The 16835-nt window shown below is 37.0% G+C and overlaps 1 long non-coding RNA gene across 1 annotated transcript in view; it reads left to right on the top strand.

Moving 5' to 3' along the window:
- The window catches only part of LOC145527356 (uncharacterized), a 53713-nt gene that overhangs the window by 15578 nt on the left and 21300 nt on the right, over positions 1 to 16835 (top strand). Inside the window, exon 2 of the long non-coding RNA XR_014069709.1 lies at positions 5018 to 5090. This is a non-coding gene — a long non-coding RNA (uncharacterized LOC145527356). The remainder of the gene's footprint in view (positions 1 to 5017; positions 5091 to 16835) is intronic.

The raw sequence follows: 16835 nt of genomic DNA, 5'->3' as shown, positions 1-16835 counted from the left end.
TAGGTTATGTATTTGTCCACTTATTGGCATGGAAACATAAATTTAATTTCTATACTCTGATACACCATACCCTACCTCTACATAGAAATATAAAATTTTATACAAAAATATGCTTCCAAATTATGATTTTAAATGTCTACAAAACCCATTTCAATTTTACCTCTCCATCTGTTTCTTTACCTATTATTTTTGCTGTTGTTTAGTCACCCATTTGTGCCTGACTCTGTGATTCCAAGGACTGCAGCACGCCAGGCCTCCCTGTCCCTCACTATCTCCCAGAGTTTGCCCAAATTCATGTTCATTGCATCGGTGATGCCGTCCAGTCATTTCATCCTCTGATGCCCTCTTCTCCCTCTGGCCCTCAATCGTTCCCAGCATGAGGGACTTTTCCAATGAGTTGTCTATTCACATCAGATGACCAAAATGCTGGAGTTTTAGCATCAGTCCTTCCAGTGAATATTCAGGGTTGAACTCCCTTATGATTGACTGGTTTGATTTCCTTGCTGTCCAAGGGAGGTTCAGGAGTCTTCTCTAGCACCACAGTTGAAAGGCATCAATTCTTTGGTCTTCTGCCTTCTTTATGGTCCAGTTCTAACAACCCTACATGACTACTGGGAAGACCATTATTGTTATTATTGTTGTTATTCAGTCGCATAGCGGTGACTGACTCTGCAACCCCATGGACTGCAGCACGCCAGGCTTCCCTGTCCTTCACCAATCCCAGAACTTGCTCAAACTCATGTCCGTTGAGTTACGTGATGCCATCCAACCATCTCATCCTCTGTCATCCCCTTCTCCTCCTGCCTTCAATCTTTCCATGCATCAGGGTCTTTTCTAATGAGCTGGCTCTTAGCATCAGGTGGCCAAAGTATTGGAGTTTCAGCTTCAGCCTCTGTCCTTCAAATGAATATTCAGGGTTGATTTCCTTTAGGATTGACTGGTTTGATCTCCTTGCTGTTCAGGGACTCTCAAGAGTCTTCTCCAACACCACAGTTCCAAAGCATCAATTCCTCAGCACTCAGCCTTCTTTATGGTAGAACTCTCATACCCATACATGACTACTGGGAAAACCATAGCTTTGACTATACAGACCTTTGTTGGGAAAGAAATGTCTCTGCTTTTAAATATGCTATCTAGCCTAGGTCTAGGAAGACCATAGCCTTGTCCCTAGGACGTTTGTCGGCAGAGTAATGTCTCTGACTTTCAGCACACTGTCTAGGTTTGTAATTTTTTTCTTTCCTGTGGCTTAGCTGGTAAAGAATCTGCCTGCAATGTGAGAGAGCTGGGTTCAATCCCCAGGTTGGGAAGTTCCCCTGGAGAAGGGAAAGGCTACCCACTCCAGTATTCTGGTCTGGAGAATTCCATGGACTGTATAGTCCATGTGTTTGCAAAGAGTTGGACATGACTGAGCGACTATCACTTCACTTCACTTCCTGGCAGGAAGCAATTGTCTTCTGATTTCATGGCTGCAGTCACCATCTGCAATGACTTTTGAGCCCAAGAAGAGGAAATTTGTTACTACTTCCACAATTTCCCTCTCTATTTGCCATGAAGTAATGGGGCCAGATGCCATGATCTTAGTTTTTTTTAATAGTTAGTCTTAAGCAGGCTTTTTCACTCTTCTCCTTCACCCTCATCAAGAGGCTCATTAGTTCCTCTTCACTTTCTGCCTTTAGAGTGGTATCATCCACATATCTGAGGTTGTTGATGTTTCTCCTACCTATCTTGATTCCATCTTGTAATTCTTCCAGCCCGGGATTTCTGATGATGTTCTCAGCATACAGGTTAAACAAACAGGTAACAGCAGACAGCCTTATCCTACTTCTTTCTCAGTCTTGAACCAATCAGGTGTTCCATACAGTGTTCTAACTGTTACTTCTTGACCCACATACAAGTTTCTCATGAGACAGGTAAGATGGTCTGGTATTCCCATCTGTTTAAGAGTTTTCCACAGTTTGTCATGATCCACACAGTCAAAGGCTTTAGGGTAGTCAATGAAAAAGAGATAGATGTTTTTCTGAAATTCCCTTGTTTTCTCTGTAATCCAGCAAATGTTGGCAGTTTGATCTCTAGTTCCTCTTCCTTTTCTAAACCCCATTTGGATATCTGGAAGTTCTTGGTTTACAAAATTCTTTACCTATAGATGTAGGTAATTCACTCCCATGAGAAAAATAAGCAACCCACCCTCAAATCAGCCCATTTCCCCATTTGCCTCTTTACTTTCAAACTTGAATTTACTTTCTACGTCATACCTCTGACTTCAGTCACATTGATGCACTGAAACTATTCTCATGGAACCAATAGCTGTCCGATTGCCACAGTTACTAGTATTTTCCAGCTCTTCCCATCCCCTTTAACATTTGACCTTTTAATGACTCCTACCTCATTGTCAGACATCCCTCTTCACTGACTCTCCTGAGCCATAATTCTGACCTTCCTGCCTTCTTTTTGGACCCTTTTTCTTTGACTCCTAATTTGAAACCCATCTCCTAAGCTGTTTCATCTGTGTTCTCCATATAGATCTTTTTCTTATATTGTCTTTCTGATTTCCAGCTCTTAGAATATCTTTCCTGACATAGCTGACTTGGAATTTCCTCAGAATCTGAGATACTAGCACTTGTGAGGTCCAAAAAAAAGTTCAAATGGGAGAAAGGTTTTAGGAAATTTTTACATTTTGTATTTTGCCAAAGTCCCTGCCTGAAACAGCATCGGTGAGCTTGTCCACATTTTCTAGTCCCTGAGGCTTGAGAATATGGCACCAAAAAGAAAAACAGCATGCATACAATATCATATTCTTCTTAACTGTGGATAAACTGCTCTCCAAAATCATAGATCTCACCTCTCACAGTGGTGAAAGCCCACTTCTTCCAGCAGAGTTTTTTTGTATTTATTCCAGAGAAACAATGGGCAGCCTATTAAAAAGCCATTTGGATTTCACATGAAGCTGTGTATCTTTTGTAACTCAAGAAAGAATTCTACTGAAGAAATCAGAAGGGTCTCATTTCTTGCATCCTGCTGGCCAGAGAGAAGGAGAGATGGATTAACTATCTCATGCAGATTGGATGTCCTTTCAGCGATGATTACAGATGTTTTCTAATCACCCTCCTGAGAAAGTTTCACAATGCTGCTTACAATGATACAAGAAAATCTGCACTCTCTTTTCTTCCATAAGGGGATGATATAGGTGGCCAGTGTGCAATGAAATAAGACATCATTTCTTCTTTTCTAGAATGATCTGCAGTCATAAAATAATTTGAGAGACTCTCAGCTAAGTGCTGCACAATTAGCCAACTCGTACTCCACAACCAACCAGCAAGATGAAAATACATTTTTATATTTGAAAGGGGATGCAGAATAGAACCCATCTGTGACTCCTTGCTGGTCATTACTCAAGCTGAATCATTTAGTTGAGGTGTAGCCAGGGAGACGGTGAAGGGGAGAAAAGTAAGTGGTGGAGCACAGCCATTACTCTTCTTGCTACTATCAGAAGAAGCACAAATAAAAAGGGTAGAATAGTTTTCTTATCGGAGAAGGCAACGGCACCCCACTCCAGTACTCTTGCCTAGAAAATCCCATGGACGGAGGAGCCTGGTAGGTTACAGTCCATGGGGTCGCTAAGAGTCGGACATGACTGAGCGACTTCACTTTCACTTTCCATTTTCATGCATTGGAGAAGGCAATGGCAACCCACTCCAGTGTTCTTGCCTGGAGAATCCCAGGGACAGAGGAGCCTGGTGGGTTGCCATCTATGGGATTGCACAGAGTCAGACGCGACTGAAGCGACTTAGCAGCAGCAGCAGCAGTTTTCTTATAGTGAAACCAACCCCATTATTGTGGAAGCAAGGTGTTTATGGTATAAAGCCTGTTACTAAAGACATCACATTCTGCCCTCCTCAAAAGCCAAAACACAGGGAAATCTCAAAGCTATAGAAACATAAATTCTCTAGTTAAATGTTTTGTTTTGGTTTTTTTCATTTTTGTAATTCCAGTAAACATAGGCAGGACTGATCTTCAAAGCTGCATGTATTAGTCGGTTTGGGCTGCTATAACGAAGTATAAAAAACTGAAGGGCTTATAAACAATAGAATTTTATTTCTCACAGTTCTGCAGTCTAGAAAGTCCACGACCATTCAGTGTCTGATGAGGTCCATTTCCTGTTTCATAGACAGCTCTCTTTTTACTGTAACTTTACTTGATGGAAGGAACTAAGGAATTCTGTGAGGTCTCTTACAAGAGCACTAATCCCATTCATGGGGGCTACACCCTCATTACCCAAGTACCTCCCAGAGGCTGCATCTCCTAATTCTGTCTCTGTGGGCATTTTAGGATTTCAGCAAATGAATTGTTAGGGGACACAAACATTCAGACCATAACACTTCAAATAATAAACCCTGGAGCACTGGACAATGATGTCGTTCTTGCAAATGAAGCTACAATCTCAGCCCTGGTCCATAGAAAAATAGTGGACCAAACTTAGAGGTCTGACTTCCACTATGCAATCTGGAATGGGAGAATTCTGCTTGGCTGTATTCTCAGCCTGTGGGGGTGAAAAAACGTTGACATCAACCCATTGGTCCATGTTCAGTAATGACTTCACTCTTCTGTATTGGGGTACACAATGTAATGGGTGATAATTACAACTTCCCCAAAATGCGCAGGACAGTGGTCTAGGCATGCTTAAGTCTTCCTCATCAACCACATCTCTAGGCTAACAGGTATTTCTGAAATGTGAAATTGAGTTCTGTGGCTACATTTTGTCCAGCTGTTCTAATCATAAATCCACAAGTATCACACCCATGCACAAATACATACCTCCTTTTAGAGGAAACTAAACTAGTGTTCATTCAGGGAAGTGTTTTGCTTTATGTTTCTCTGATTTTTGCACCATATTTGAAACAATTCAAACAACAATAACAACTAGAAACCTCAGGTATTTCCAGATTAAGCTGATCATGTTCTGTTTTTTAAAGTTCAAAACTGTTATTTACAAAAAGTCATAAATACCTTATAATTTCAGGAAAAGGAAGAAATCACCCCACCCCAGAAGATCTTGTAACTGAGTAATTCTACAACAGTTGGAATTAGCCAAGGTATGCCTGTTCCTCCTCTGTTCTCTTTGTATTACATTTGCCCCTCAAATTCATGCATCAATTATGTCTACCTCTTTGATATAGCTACAAAATATTTTAAAATCTAGATGTACTAACACTGATTATTTTGAACACATATATTTGCTCTCTTTCTGTCCTTAAAAATCAGTAAGACATTTTTAAAAATAATTTTCATTAAAATTATATAAAACAGAGTTTCAAAAAAGGAAAAAAGAAATAAATAGCATTGTATATGTAGGCTAGGCAATTTTACAAATAGTAATAATTTTTAAATGAGAAAATGATTCCAGTTCTCGGATGTATGACTCAAGAATGGTCAAATATGATAGCATATCCTTACCTAGATTAACAGGAGAGAACGTGTAATATCTCAAGGTTTATTTCTATTCTATTAATCATTCCTCCCTGTATTACAGTATACCTAAATTAAACATATTGGTTGCTGTCAAAATTCCAGGTTTGAAAAAAAATTATTAAATAATGACTTTGAACTTGAACTAGATAGTTCACAATTATTTACCATGATTTCTGAACTCACAGGAATACACCCTGAGAACATAAAGAACTTTAGCATTGAGGCTATTTTTACATGAGCCTAGTTGGTTGATTTTGTTTTCTTTGGTTTTGCTTTTTGCTAAGGGGATACAGGAGAGTGGTTATTAACATTTTTAGACTTAATGTACAAAACTCTCATGTAAGTTGTACATAGTTGCTATTTCATGTTGGCAAACCTGACCGGCTTTCATCATAATATAGTGCATTAAAATCCCTCATTTGACTAAACATGGGCAAATGGCAAACCAGCTGGTTATGCAATAATCCAGATGAGCTTAAAAGTTCTGGAGAAGAAATGAGTTGCTAAATGTTGTGACTGAATCAATATTTTCTTGTCAAACATAATTAGCTGAATATGGAAGCAGGTCAGCAGTTAGACTGCTCTGTCAGGCTCCAAACACTGGAAATAGCCTTAGAGAGTCAAGAATCTCATATTTTAAACCTAGATTGAAGGGAAACTCTAAGAAAAGGAATAGGCCTTCCACAACTACATGACTTAAAATAATAAAAACAAACAAAACACACAAAAAACCTGTTGTTCAAGCTCTCTTTGCAATAGTTTTCTCATAGGATAATTGTCAATCCTAGGAGACATGGATGGTGTGGAAACCAAATGTGTTTGTGAGAATGTCCAATACAGTCACTGATGATTGAAAGTATTATCATGTTCCCATTGGCATTTGCCACCTATAAAGTGAAAAATGACCCTTGTAATAATCATTTCTACAGTGACCTTATAACAATTGAGATGTTACATGACTTGTGAAATTTAAAATATGATCCACTTATTTTCAGCACAGATATGTTATTGTATGTTAATTCTCTTTGACAGTGTTCTTCCTTTTGATGAAAATTTTATTCACCACAGAGGTACCATGTATATCTTTAAGATTTACTCTTTCCTCTAGAACCTACACAAGTTAATCATGTAGCAAACTAAAAACTAATAATAATTGCATGTTTTGTGGCTACTAGAAGATGAAAGACCTACTAAGCACAAAATTTACCCAGAAAGAGTAAACCGTATCTGCCTTCTGTTTGGGGTGTCCTATTAGTCTTTATACTAAACTGGCATGTCCTGTCTCTGATTAACTTTGTAATTTCTTCAGTACCTTTAATATCAAGGTAAATTTGATTTCTTCATGTGAAAAGGGAGGTTACAGTGCTAAGATTCAGTTGATCCCTATCTTTATAAATATTACAGCAAAAAAAGTTTTAATTTGCAGATATTTCAGAGTGCTTTGACATATACATATTTTCATTTTCTGCCCCTTGCAGACTTTTTGGTAAGTATATGTGTCATTGCTCAAACTTTACCTTTTTTAAGCTATAGAATGAAAGTCCAGCCTATTCACTATTTTTTAATCTTTGTCGGTTGAATTGTGCCTCTCTCTACCCACTTCCAAATTGGTATGTTGCAGTCCTAACTCTCAGTACTTTAGAATATGACTTTAGGTGGAGATAGGCTCTCTAACTAGAAATAATCAAATTAAAGTAAGATCATTATGGTGGGCCCTGATCCAATATGAGTGGTGACCTTATAAAATAAGGAAATTTAGAGATAGACACACAAACAGGAAGAGAGCCATATGAATTTAAAGGCAGAGATGAGTGATGCTTCTCCACTACAAAGATCACGCACAATCCTCCAGAAGCTGGAAGAGAGGCATGGAATCACTTCTTTTCTTGGCCTTCAAAAAGAGCTGAACCTACTTGTTGCTGAGTCTAAGCACATACTTCTCACCACACCACAGGCCAATAAATTGAGAGATGAGTTACTGGGCAAGGAATAGTGACTTTATTTGGAAAGCCCATAGATGAGAATATGGTAGACTAGTGCCCCAAAGAAGCCATCTTGTCCAAGTTAGAATTCAGATTTCTTTTATACTAAAAGGGAAGGGGGTGTGATTGGTTGTTGCAAACTTCTCGGTACCAGAGTCCTTTGTTCTTGCAACCATCCACATAGATCTAGTCACAGTGTTCCTATAGACCTCCAACAGGACAATTGTTATTTTCTGTTTTGCAACTTTTTCTCTATATGCATGGTAAAGTGTTACACCTTTAAAGGTCGAAGCCTTGAGAATGGGCTATCCTGTACATTTCAAGCTATTAGGCAACATTCTTCTACCAAGGTGGAGGGTCAGTCATGCCTGTGCACGACTAAGCAAGGCAACAGAGTACAGGAGATAGAGCTAAAGGCATAGATCCAATATGAACTCAAGTTTGTTCTCCTCTGCTACTTGATGATAACTTGATTTGGGACTTCTAGACTACAAAACTGTGAAATAATAAATTTCTGTGTGTTTAAGCCACTGTGTTTATGGTACTTTGTTGAAGCAGCTCTAGAAAACTAACATAAATTAAATACAGAGCTGAAAAAAGAAAATAGAAGGAAAGTTATGACCAACCTAGACAGCATATTGAAAAGCAGAGACATTGCTTTGCCAACAAAGGTCCGTCTAGTCAAGGCTATGGCTTTTCCAGTAGTCATGTATGGATGTGAGAGTTGGACTGTGAAGAAAGCTGAGCTCCGAAGAATTGATGCTTTTGAACTGTGGTGTTGGAGAAGACTCTTGAGAGTCCTTTGGACTGCAAGGAGATCCAGCCAGTCCATCCTAAAGGAAATCAGCCCTGGGTGTTCATTGGAAGGACTGATGTTGAAGCTGAAACTCCAATACTTTGGCCACCTCATGTGAAGAGTTGACTCATTTGGAAAGACCCTGATGCTGGGAAGGATTGGGGGCAGGAGGGAGAAGGGGACGACAGAGGATGAGATTGCTGGATAGCATCACCAACTCGATGGCCATGAGTTTGGGTAAACTCCGGGAGTTGGTGATGGACAGGGAGGCCTGGCGTGCTGCGATTCATGGGGTCGTAAAGAGTCAGACACGACTGAGCGACTGAACTGAATCCTGTTGTTGATTTTCTTTTAACATAACCGCTTGTTCCCACCAAGAATTTTATTTCTTACCTCCAATTGATTCAAGTAAAAAAATTGCTGATTTAGGTCACTTCCAATTTTACTTAACATTACTTTCCACAATGACTCTCGGGGGCGGGGGCAGGCATAACTCCTCTCTGGCCCCTTGTTGACACATTCACTAACTGGAGCATTTGATGATTAACACCACTTATCAGGTCACCTCCTTCCTGCTCATGTATCATAAAGGTTTCCTGCAGCTCCCAGCAGTGTCATACTAATCATTGCCCTAGCAAAATTAACAGCAGGAAACAAGCCTTTTGTAATTTTCTTCCTTTATAAATAGCATTGTTCATTCAGTAAAGGATAGCAGTTCCAGCTGTAATTGTTTCTGCACTGAAAAGTTACTTTCTTTCCGTAAGTCTTAAAAATCAATCAAAATGAATACACATACAATTAACCAGCCTGCCTACAAGGGGAACATTCCTTTTATTTTGATACTCCTGTTTTCCTCTCTCCAAGTGTGTCTATTGGGCAGGCAGTTTTTAAGGAAGCATTCAATACATTTAATGTGTGTTGAAGTTGCCAATGGAGAAAGTGGAACTATAGATGGAGCATGAGTGAGAGTATGCAAATTTTTTTATCTCAAAAAATGATTTTTTCTCAATGAAACACTTAATTTTTAATACAATTTGAATGTGGAATTTGGGACTTTGTGCTTTCCAAAGGTGGATACAAAAGTTATGATCCACAGGTAATGTTTTGTATAGAAGATAAATATATAGAAACTGTAACTTCTTAGTATGGAAGGAATTTCATCTCTAAAGAAGTGCAATACATTATCTTCAAAACTAACTATAAGTTTAATAGACATAGACCTTAGTAATTTAAGAGCTTACCAACTTTTATGATTTTTCAGTTGCTGTGGGTAAAAAACCACATCCATCAAATTGGTTGACTTTTCTACTTAATCTTAACTCAAGTAAATAAAATTGGAAAAAAAAAGGGTACTATTAATATATAGATAATAATAAAGTGATCAAATATAAATATTTGATACAAATAATAGGAAAAACATTTAGAACAAAATATAGCAAAACAAAGTTTAGATATGAGGGGAAAAATGAGTAAACATGGATCAGTATTTTAATACTATGTATGTATGAAAAGTGAAAGTAAAAGATGCTCAGTTGTGTTCCAGCTCTTTGAGACCCCATGGACTGTAGCCCGCCAGGTTCCTCTGTCCATGGGATTCTCTGGGCCAGAATACTGGAGTGGGTTACTATTCCCTTCTCCAGGGGATCGTCCCAACCCAGAAATTGAACCCTGGTCTCCTACATTGCAGGCAGATTGCTTACTGTCTGAGACACCAGGGAAGCCCCAATACTATACATAGAATTAATAATTTCACTATATAGTAGAAGTCCACCAGGAACCTTTGCTGTGTTCTTTGCTGAGTTGTAAAAGTGTCTCTATAAGTGAACTGACATTACTGGGCAGAAGTACAAACAAAATAGTTTGGAAGCCTCTTAGAAAGAAATAGTTGAAGTCTTGGGGGAAAAAAATCTTCTAGGGAGTTTGTCTTGCACACCTGCTTAGAATAAAAGCATTGTAGATTTCAAATTCCCTGGGTTTTATACATACCAACTGTTGATTAAAATTCATATTTGTTTCTCCCCCTTGAATATACCATGTCCAGAATTTTATGGGCTCATAACTGACTTTAAGATTGAGACAAGGTTATTCAAAAAAAAAAACCCTGAAAATGTGTCTTTGTTAAATTTCAGTGATCTATGAACAGAAAAATTTGTATTGGTTTGAAACTTGTACAACACAGTATATATAACTTCAGAACACAAGCTAAATATTTTCTGTTTATTGACATAGAACACTATATTAAATACCAGTCAGTAGTTCTTTCTATTGGTCAAGGACCCAGCACTCTTATGCCCAAGGGTTGATTTCATTGCAGCACTTCCTACTAGCTATAGAGTCCCTGCCAATGACAAGGATTATCCTAGAAACAAGAATTTACATTTTGTAGCAGGCATTTCAGAGCCAAATACTGATGACAATCTTCACATACATTCAGGGACCAATTGCTTTGATAAATGGGAGTAGCCAAGAAAAAGTAGTTGCGTTGAGAAGCAGTACTTTTTTTACAAATTGATTTTTAAATTCCTGCATTCAATTCTATAAATTTCAATTTTGTCTAAGCTTTATCTTTAGGGAAAAAATAACAAAACATTTTTTAGAGTAGTTTAAGGTTTACAACACAATTTAGAGGATGTTATAGATACTTCTCATATAACCCCTGAATAGTCTCCCTCATTATTAACTTCACTACCAGAATGATACATTTTTTACCAAGGTTGAACCAAAATTGATGCATCATTATCCAAAGTCCATAATTCATCTTGGATTCAAACTTAGTGTTGCACGTTCTATGAGTTTGTAGAAATTTGTAACATGTATTCATTATTTTAATAACAGAAATTACAGTGAAAGTGAAAGTTGCTCAGTCATATCCGATTTTTTGCTACCACATGGACTATACAGCCCGTGGAATTCTCCAGGCCAGAATACTGGAGTGGGTAGACCTTCCCTTCTCCAGCAGATCTTCCCAACCCAGGGATAGAACCCAGGTCTCCCACATTGAAGGCAGATTCTTTACCAGCTGAGCCACCAGGGAAGCCCAAGAATACTCGAGTGGGTAGCCTATCCCTTCTCCAGCAGATCTTCCCAACCTAGGAATCAAACCAGAGTCTCCTGCATTGCAGGCAGATGCTTTACCACTGAGCCACCGGGGAATTACAGTGTTTTGCCCTAAGAATCTACTGTGCTCCACTTATTCATCTCTGCTTACTACCACCAACAACCCTGAAAACATTTATGTTTTATAGTCTCTATATTTCTACCTTTTCCAAAATGTTATATAGTTAGAACCCTGCAGTATGTAGGCCTTTTCAGATAGGCTTCTTTCACATACTAATATGCGTTTAAGTTTCCTGCATGTTTTTTTTCGTGGCTTGATAGTTCATTTCTTTTTAGCTCTATGTCATATTCATTGTCTGGATGCACCACACTTTATTCATTCACCTACTGAAGTATATCTTGGTTGCTTCCAAGTTTAGACAATTATGAATAAAGTTGCTATAAATATCTGTGTGCAGGTTTTCATGTGAACATAAGTTTTCACCTCTTTGAATAAACACCAAAGAGCATGACTAATAGAATGCATGGACAGAGTCGACAAGTTTTGTAAGAAATCACCAAACTGTCTTCCAAAATGGCTGTACCATTTTGCATTCCCACCCATTTTCATTCTCAAGAATGAATGAGAGTTTCTGTTGCTGCAGGTGCTAGCCAGGTTTTGGTGTTGTCAATTTTCTGGATTTGGCCATTCTAATAGGTGTTTGGTGATATATATTTTCATCTTAATTTGCGTTTCCCTGATGATGTATGATGTGGTGTGTCTTCACTTGCTCTTTTGTCATCTTTACATTTTCTTTGGTGAGGTGTCTGTTAAGTTCTTTGATCCATTTTAAATCAGGTTTCTGTTTCCTTATAATGAGTTTTAAAAGTTCTCTGTATATTTTGGATAACAATCTTTACCAAATATGTCTTTTACACATATTTTCTACCAGTATGTGGCTTATTTTCTCATTCTCTTGACATTGTCTTTCATAGAGCAAAGGGATTTGTTTTTTTATAAAATCCAACTTACCAATTATTTCTTTCATGGAATTTTGTGTTTGGTATGTTGTATTTAAAAAGTCATTGCTACACTCAAGGTCATCTAGATTTCTTTCTATTATCTTCCAGCAGTTTTACAGTTTTGTCTTCTTCATTTAGTTGTAGGTCCATTTTGAGTTAATTTTTGTGAAGAGTGTACATTCTCAGTCTAGAGTCTTTTCTTTGTGTTTTTTTTTTGTCATATGGATGTTGAGTTATTCCAGCACTATTTGTGTAAGAGGCTGACTATCTTTGCTTCATTGTATTGCCTTTGCTCCTTAGATCATTTTTATGCAGGTCTATTTCTGGGCTTTCTACTCGGCTTAATATGCCTATTCTTTTGCCAGTACAACACTTTCTTGATTACTATAGTTATATAATAAAATCCAAAATCAAATAGCCTCAGTTCTCCAACTTTAATCTTCTTAATGTACTTTATTCTCACCATTTCAGACTTTATACATAGAATCCCCTGAATGGAAGGGGTAGGAATTTTCTGTTTCTCCCCCAAGTGCGTAAGGGTAGAAGAAAGGAAAGTATTTAAAGAAAGTTGTATTTAGTAACATGTTTCTCTTAAAAAGGTAGACCGTATGCCTTTTGCCTCTCCTTATGAACTTTAGAATCAATTTGTTGATATCCATAAATTAACTTGTTGGAATTTTGATTGGGATTGCATAGTTTAACTTGCTTTTGTGCTTAAAAAAAAATCAATCCATAAAGGCAATATTATACAGATGACTCTTGAACAAGACAGATTTGAACTGTGCAAATCTACTTATATGAGAATTTTTTCAATACTACAGTAGTACACGATGTGAGATTGGTTCAATCCACAGATAAAGAACTATAGAGATGGACAACCAACTACAAATTATGCTCAGATTTTCTATTACACAGATGATTGATGTCTCTAACCCCTGCATTGTTCAAGGGTCAACTGTACTAGAAGAATCTCCAAAAGAATAAGTCCTATAAGTTAAATCTGACTGCTGAGTTGAGAAGAAATGAAAGAATTGCTCTAAGACATTAAACTCTGTTCTCAATAGAATGTCATCTAAAATTAGAAAAATACAACTACATTCCACAACTATTTGGTGAATGTCGACTGAAGAACTTTAAAACATGGAGACTGATCAGCATTAGTATAATACTATCACATGGTGATTAATTTGGATATGCATTGTTATTTACGATTACTAAAGGCATATTAGGTTCTAAAAACTGATTTTATCTACCAAGTTAAGAGAAATGATGTGTCATTCATTTAAAATATGGAAGTAAACATACAATTTTTCAATTGTATGTATTCAATTTTTCAAGTATGTTCAAACTTGACACATGTATTTAAATTGTAACTTCTTGCCCATGTATAATATTCCGTAAAGAAGGCTATTTACTTCATCAAGGCAATAATTTAAGTACTAATGTGTTTAAACTCTAATGGCCAAATATACCAAAAAAAAAAAAAACCTACAAAAGTAGCAAACACATTTTTTAGACTGAATAAAAAATGTCTTGTTATTAATATTATTCTTACTTTGTTTTGTACCTGAGTTCAGCAAAATAACATGAATGAGGTTCTAGCTGAGATTGTTTATTCAAGCAAAAACAGAATTAGAAAGGTCAGTGACACATACATCATTGCCACTGTTAGAAACAGCTTTGAAAATTCAGTCTCAGTTGAGTGTGTTAAACTCGATGAATGACTGGGCAGGCAAAATTATAGTCCACTTGGATAATTATAGTTCACAGTCATATCTAATAGGATCTGCATAAATCAGGGTATTGTTTGCCACAAAGTGTATTTATCCTTGTCAAATTATTGTAATTGGACATTTACAAAGGACCATTTCTATTCATAAACATGACTTTTAAAATGAATATTTATAAAGTACTTGTTAAAGAAAATAAATTTACTCAGGTAATTTTGAACTGTGATTTTACAGCATGTAATAAAAAAAATCATTTCTTACTAAGGAAACCTCTCTACTAAGTGTCTGCTGATGACAAAACTTGAAAATTAGATAGAGATAGATAGGATCCTTTCAGCAGTTCTAGGGCAAAGTATTCTATAGTATCTGTGTACCAACAACAACAACAACAAAAAACACTCAAATTTAAATTCTAAGTAAGAGGCTAATTTTTGTTGAAGAAATAACACTAAGACAATATCCATTGGCATATGGATGTATACCCCATACTTATACAACTTATATAAAGCCTGACAGATAATTCTACCTGTATTGTAGAACTTTCAAAAAGATTGAGTAATAACTTATTACAAAACTTATCAGGAATTATGACATTAGATAAGTTTTTAGACTATTACATATTGTACTTTGGAAACCTCATTTTTTAAATTGGAATTCTTTTTCATCTTATTCAGTATTACTTTCTTTATTAGTCAAATTAACATTACAAAACAGATCCTTTTCATAGAGTCTTTGGCTGTTAAGGGTATTACTTGTTTTGGAATATAAATAGCCAATATGAGGACCCAATTCCTTAGTCGTTGACTAACTGTCTGTACTCTGAGGCTACTTCTGTTAATCTGATGATTGTTCTTTATATCATGGACAACATTACTGGAAAATGCACTCATTTATTATTAGGGCATGGACCAGAACACTTTCTGATTCTATTAGTTGGGCTGGGTCACCAGAAACTAAAACATCTCCTATAAAAATAAGCTTTTGACAAGGAAGTTTTTGTGGCGTATTCATGCTTCCTTCCCAGCTTGTGGTTGGCTTCATTCCCCTTTGATTATCTAAGATTGACCATCTCCTCTAGGTAACTCAGAACTGTGCCAATGTAGCAGTTGGTGGAGATGGAACAAGGACATCAAAGGGCAAGTCGTGTGAGTCAGAAGAATATACTGTCCTTTTAGTGCTATGTATAACCAATTTATCCTTATTGGCAAAACTTCCTCTTCCACCCAACTCTACCCAAGTTGATCTAGTTTTGTTGTTGAGAAATGCATTTTCTCCTGCATGTACAACAAAGCTATATATCTTCAGGAGGAAAGACAGTTTTGAATTTCCTGTAGAGACTGAAATGTCACCCTAACACTCTACTTAAATTGCTTGTTGTTTCCTGATAAGAGCATATGCTATCACAGTTGTAATTAGCATCTAGTTTGTTTTCTTAGAACATCTTTCCCTTTTGTCTTTGCTTAATTTATTTTCACTATTCACAATTCAGTTAAACCAATATATTATCTTTAAATCTTTTTCTCTCACAGTGTTCATCAAATAATCTCTGAAATTCTGCATATTAGTGTCCAAATGCTTTATAACTGTATTCCCAACTTAACTATGGGATCCTGTGTCCAGAAACCTGCGTCATTTAACTCCAAATTCTCAGTGCCTACATCTAGTCAATGCATTTTCAGTATGTGAAGAGATTATGGTAGCTCTTAAGAAAGTCTTGATCCCTGAGAAAAACATCCCACCTATTCTAAAATTTGAATACAGTTCCTATGTTGCATTAACAATTATGATAATTTATCTATATCTGAAAGAGAAGCACCTGATTCAGAAATAGGACATATGGGCAGAGGACTAGAAGGGAAACTTAGATTATGTTGTCTATCTGAGCAAAACTTTCCAGTGCCTTCCCATATTTCAATCTATAGTTATCTACACACATTCCTGTACTCTCTCTTGTATTGTAAGGCATCAAAGCCCTACTACCATTTTAATCAAATTCTCTTTTTTCAGTGATTATAAATGCAATTAACATTCTGCCAACCAGATATATTTATGTGGTATTTTGAGATAAAAAATAATTTAAAAAAAATGTTGCTTTCTTTAGCAGTGGTAGTACACAAACACATGACTTCACAGACATGATATTTTGCAGCAATTTCTAGATCTTTCCTCTGTGAATGTCCTGGGATAGCATAACAATAAAACTTAGGTTGTCAAAGAACGTGGCTTTCACAGAAGCATTGCAAACATTGAGAGGAAAAGTAATCCATATCCAAGAGGTTTATTTTTATGAGGACTAATCTCTGGCCTTTCCATATTGAAAATAATCACCTGTAATTATCCTGCCACCAGGTGACTGGCTGGTTTACTTGGACATAAAGCCCTGTTAGTGAGTCAGTGTTGACCTTTGCTGTTGACGGGTAGACACTTGGTAGCAGTGGTGGTGGCAGGTGAGCAGAGGAAAAGTTCATGTTTCAAGCCTACATATAAGCTCCACCCCAGCTGTCTTGGCCACACTGAATATGAGCCAACTGAGCAAACACCAGGGTGGCAAAGACTTTTATCAATGAATTCAGGCATTGTCATCTTGGAAAACTCATCTCAAATTTTCATTTTGGGTTTACTTCTCAGCACTGTTGTTAAAACACTGTATCATTTAGTATCTGGCAAAATGTTCAACCCAGTGTTGTTTAACAGTGTATTCAAAGAGGCATAAGTCTGAATCTCAGGAGATTCTCTCTTTGGGGATACCATTTAATATTCCGTGGAGAACCATAAGAACACTAAAGACAGTGATCAACGAAG

Source organism: Giraffa tippelskirchi, chromosome 11, assembly GCF_054371585.1.
Source record: "Giraffa tippelskirchi isolate mGirTip1 chromosome 11, T2T-mGirTip1v1.2.pri, whole genome shotgun sequence".
Classification (NCBI taxonomy): domain Eukaryota; kingdom Metazoa; phylum Chordata; class Mammalia; order Artiodactyla; family Giraffidae; genus Giraffa; species Giraffa tippelskirchi.
The sequence above is the reverse complement of the archived record's forward strand: the minus strand, read 5'-3'. Positions and strand labels throughout refer to the sequence as shown.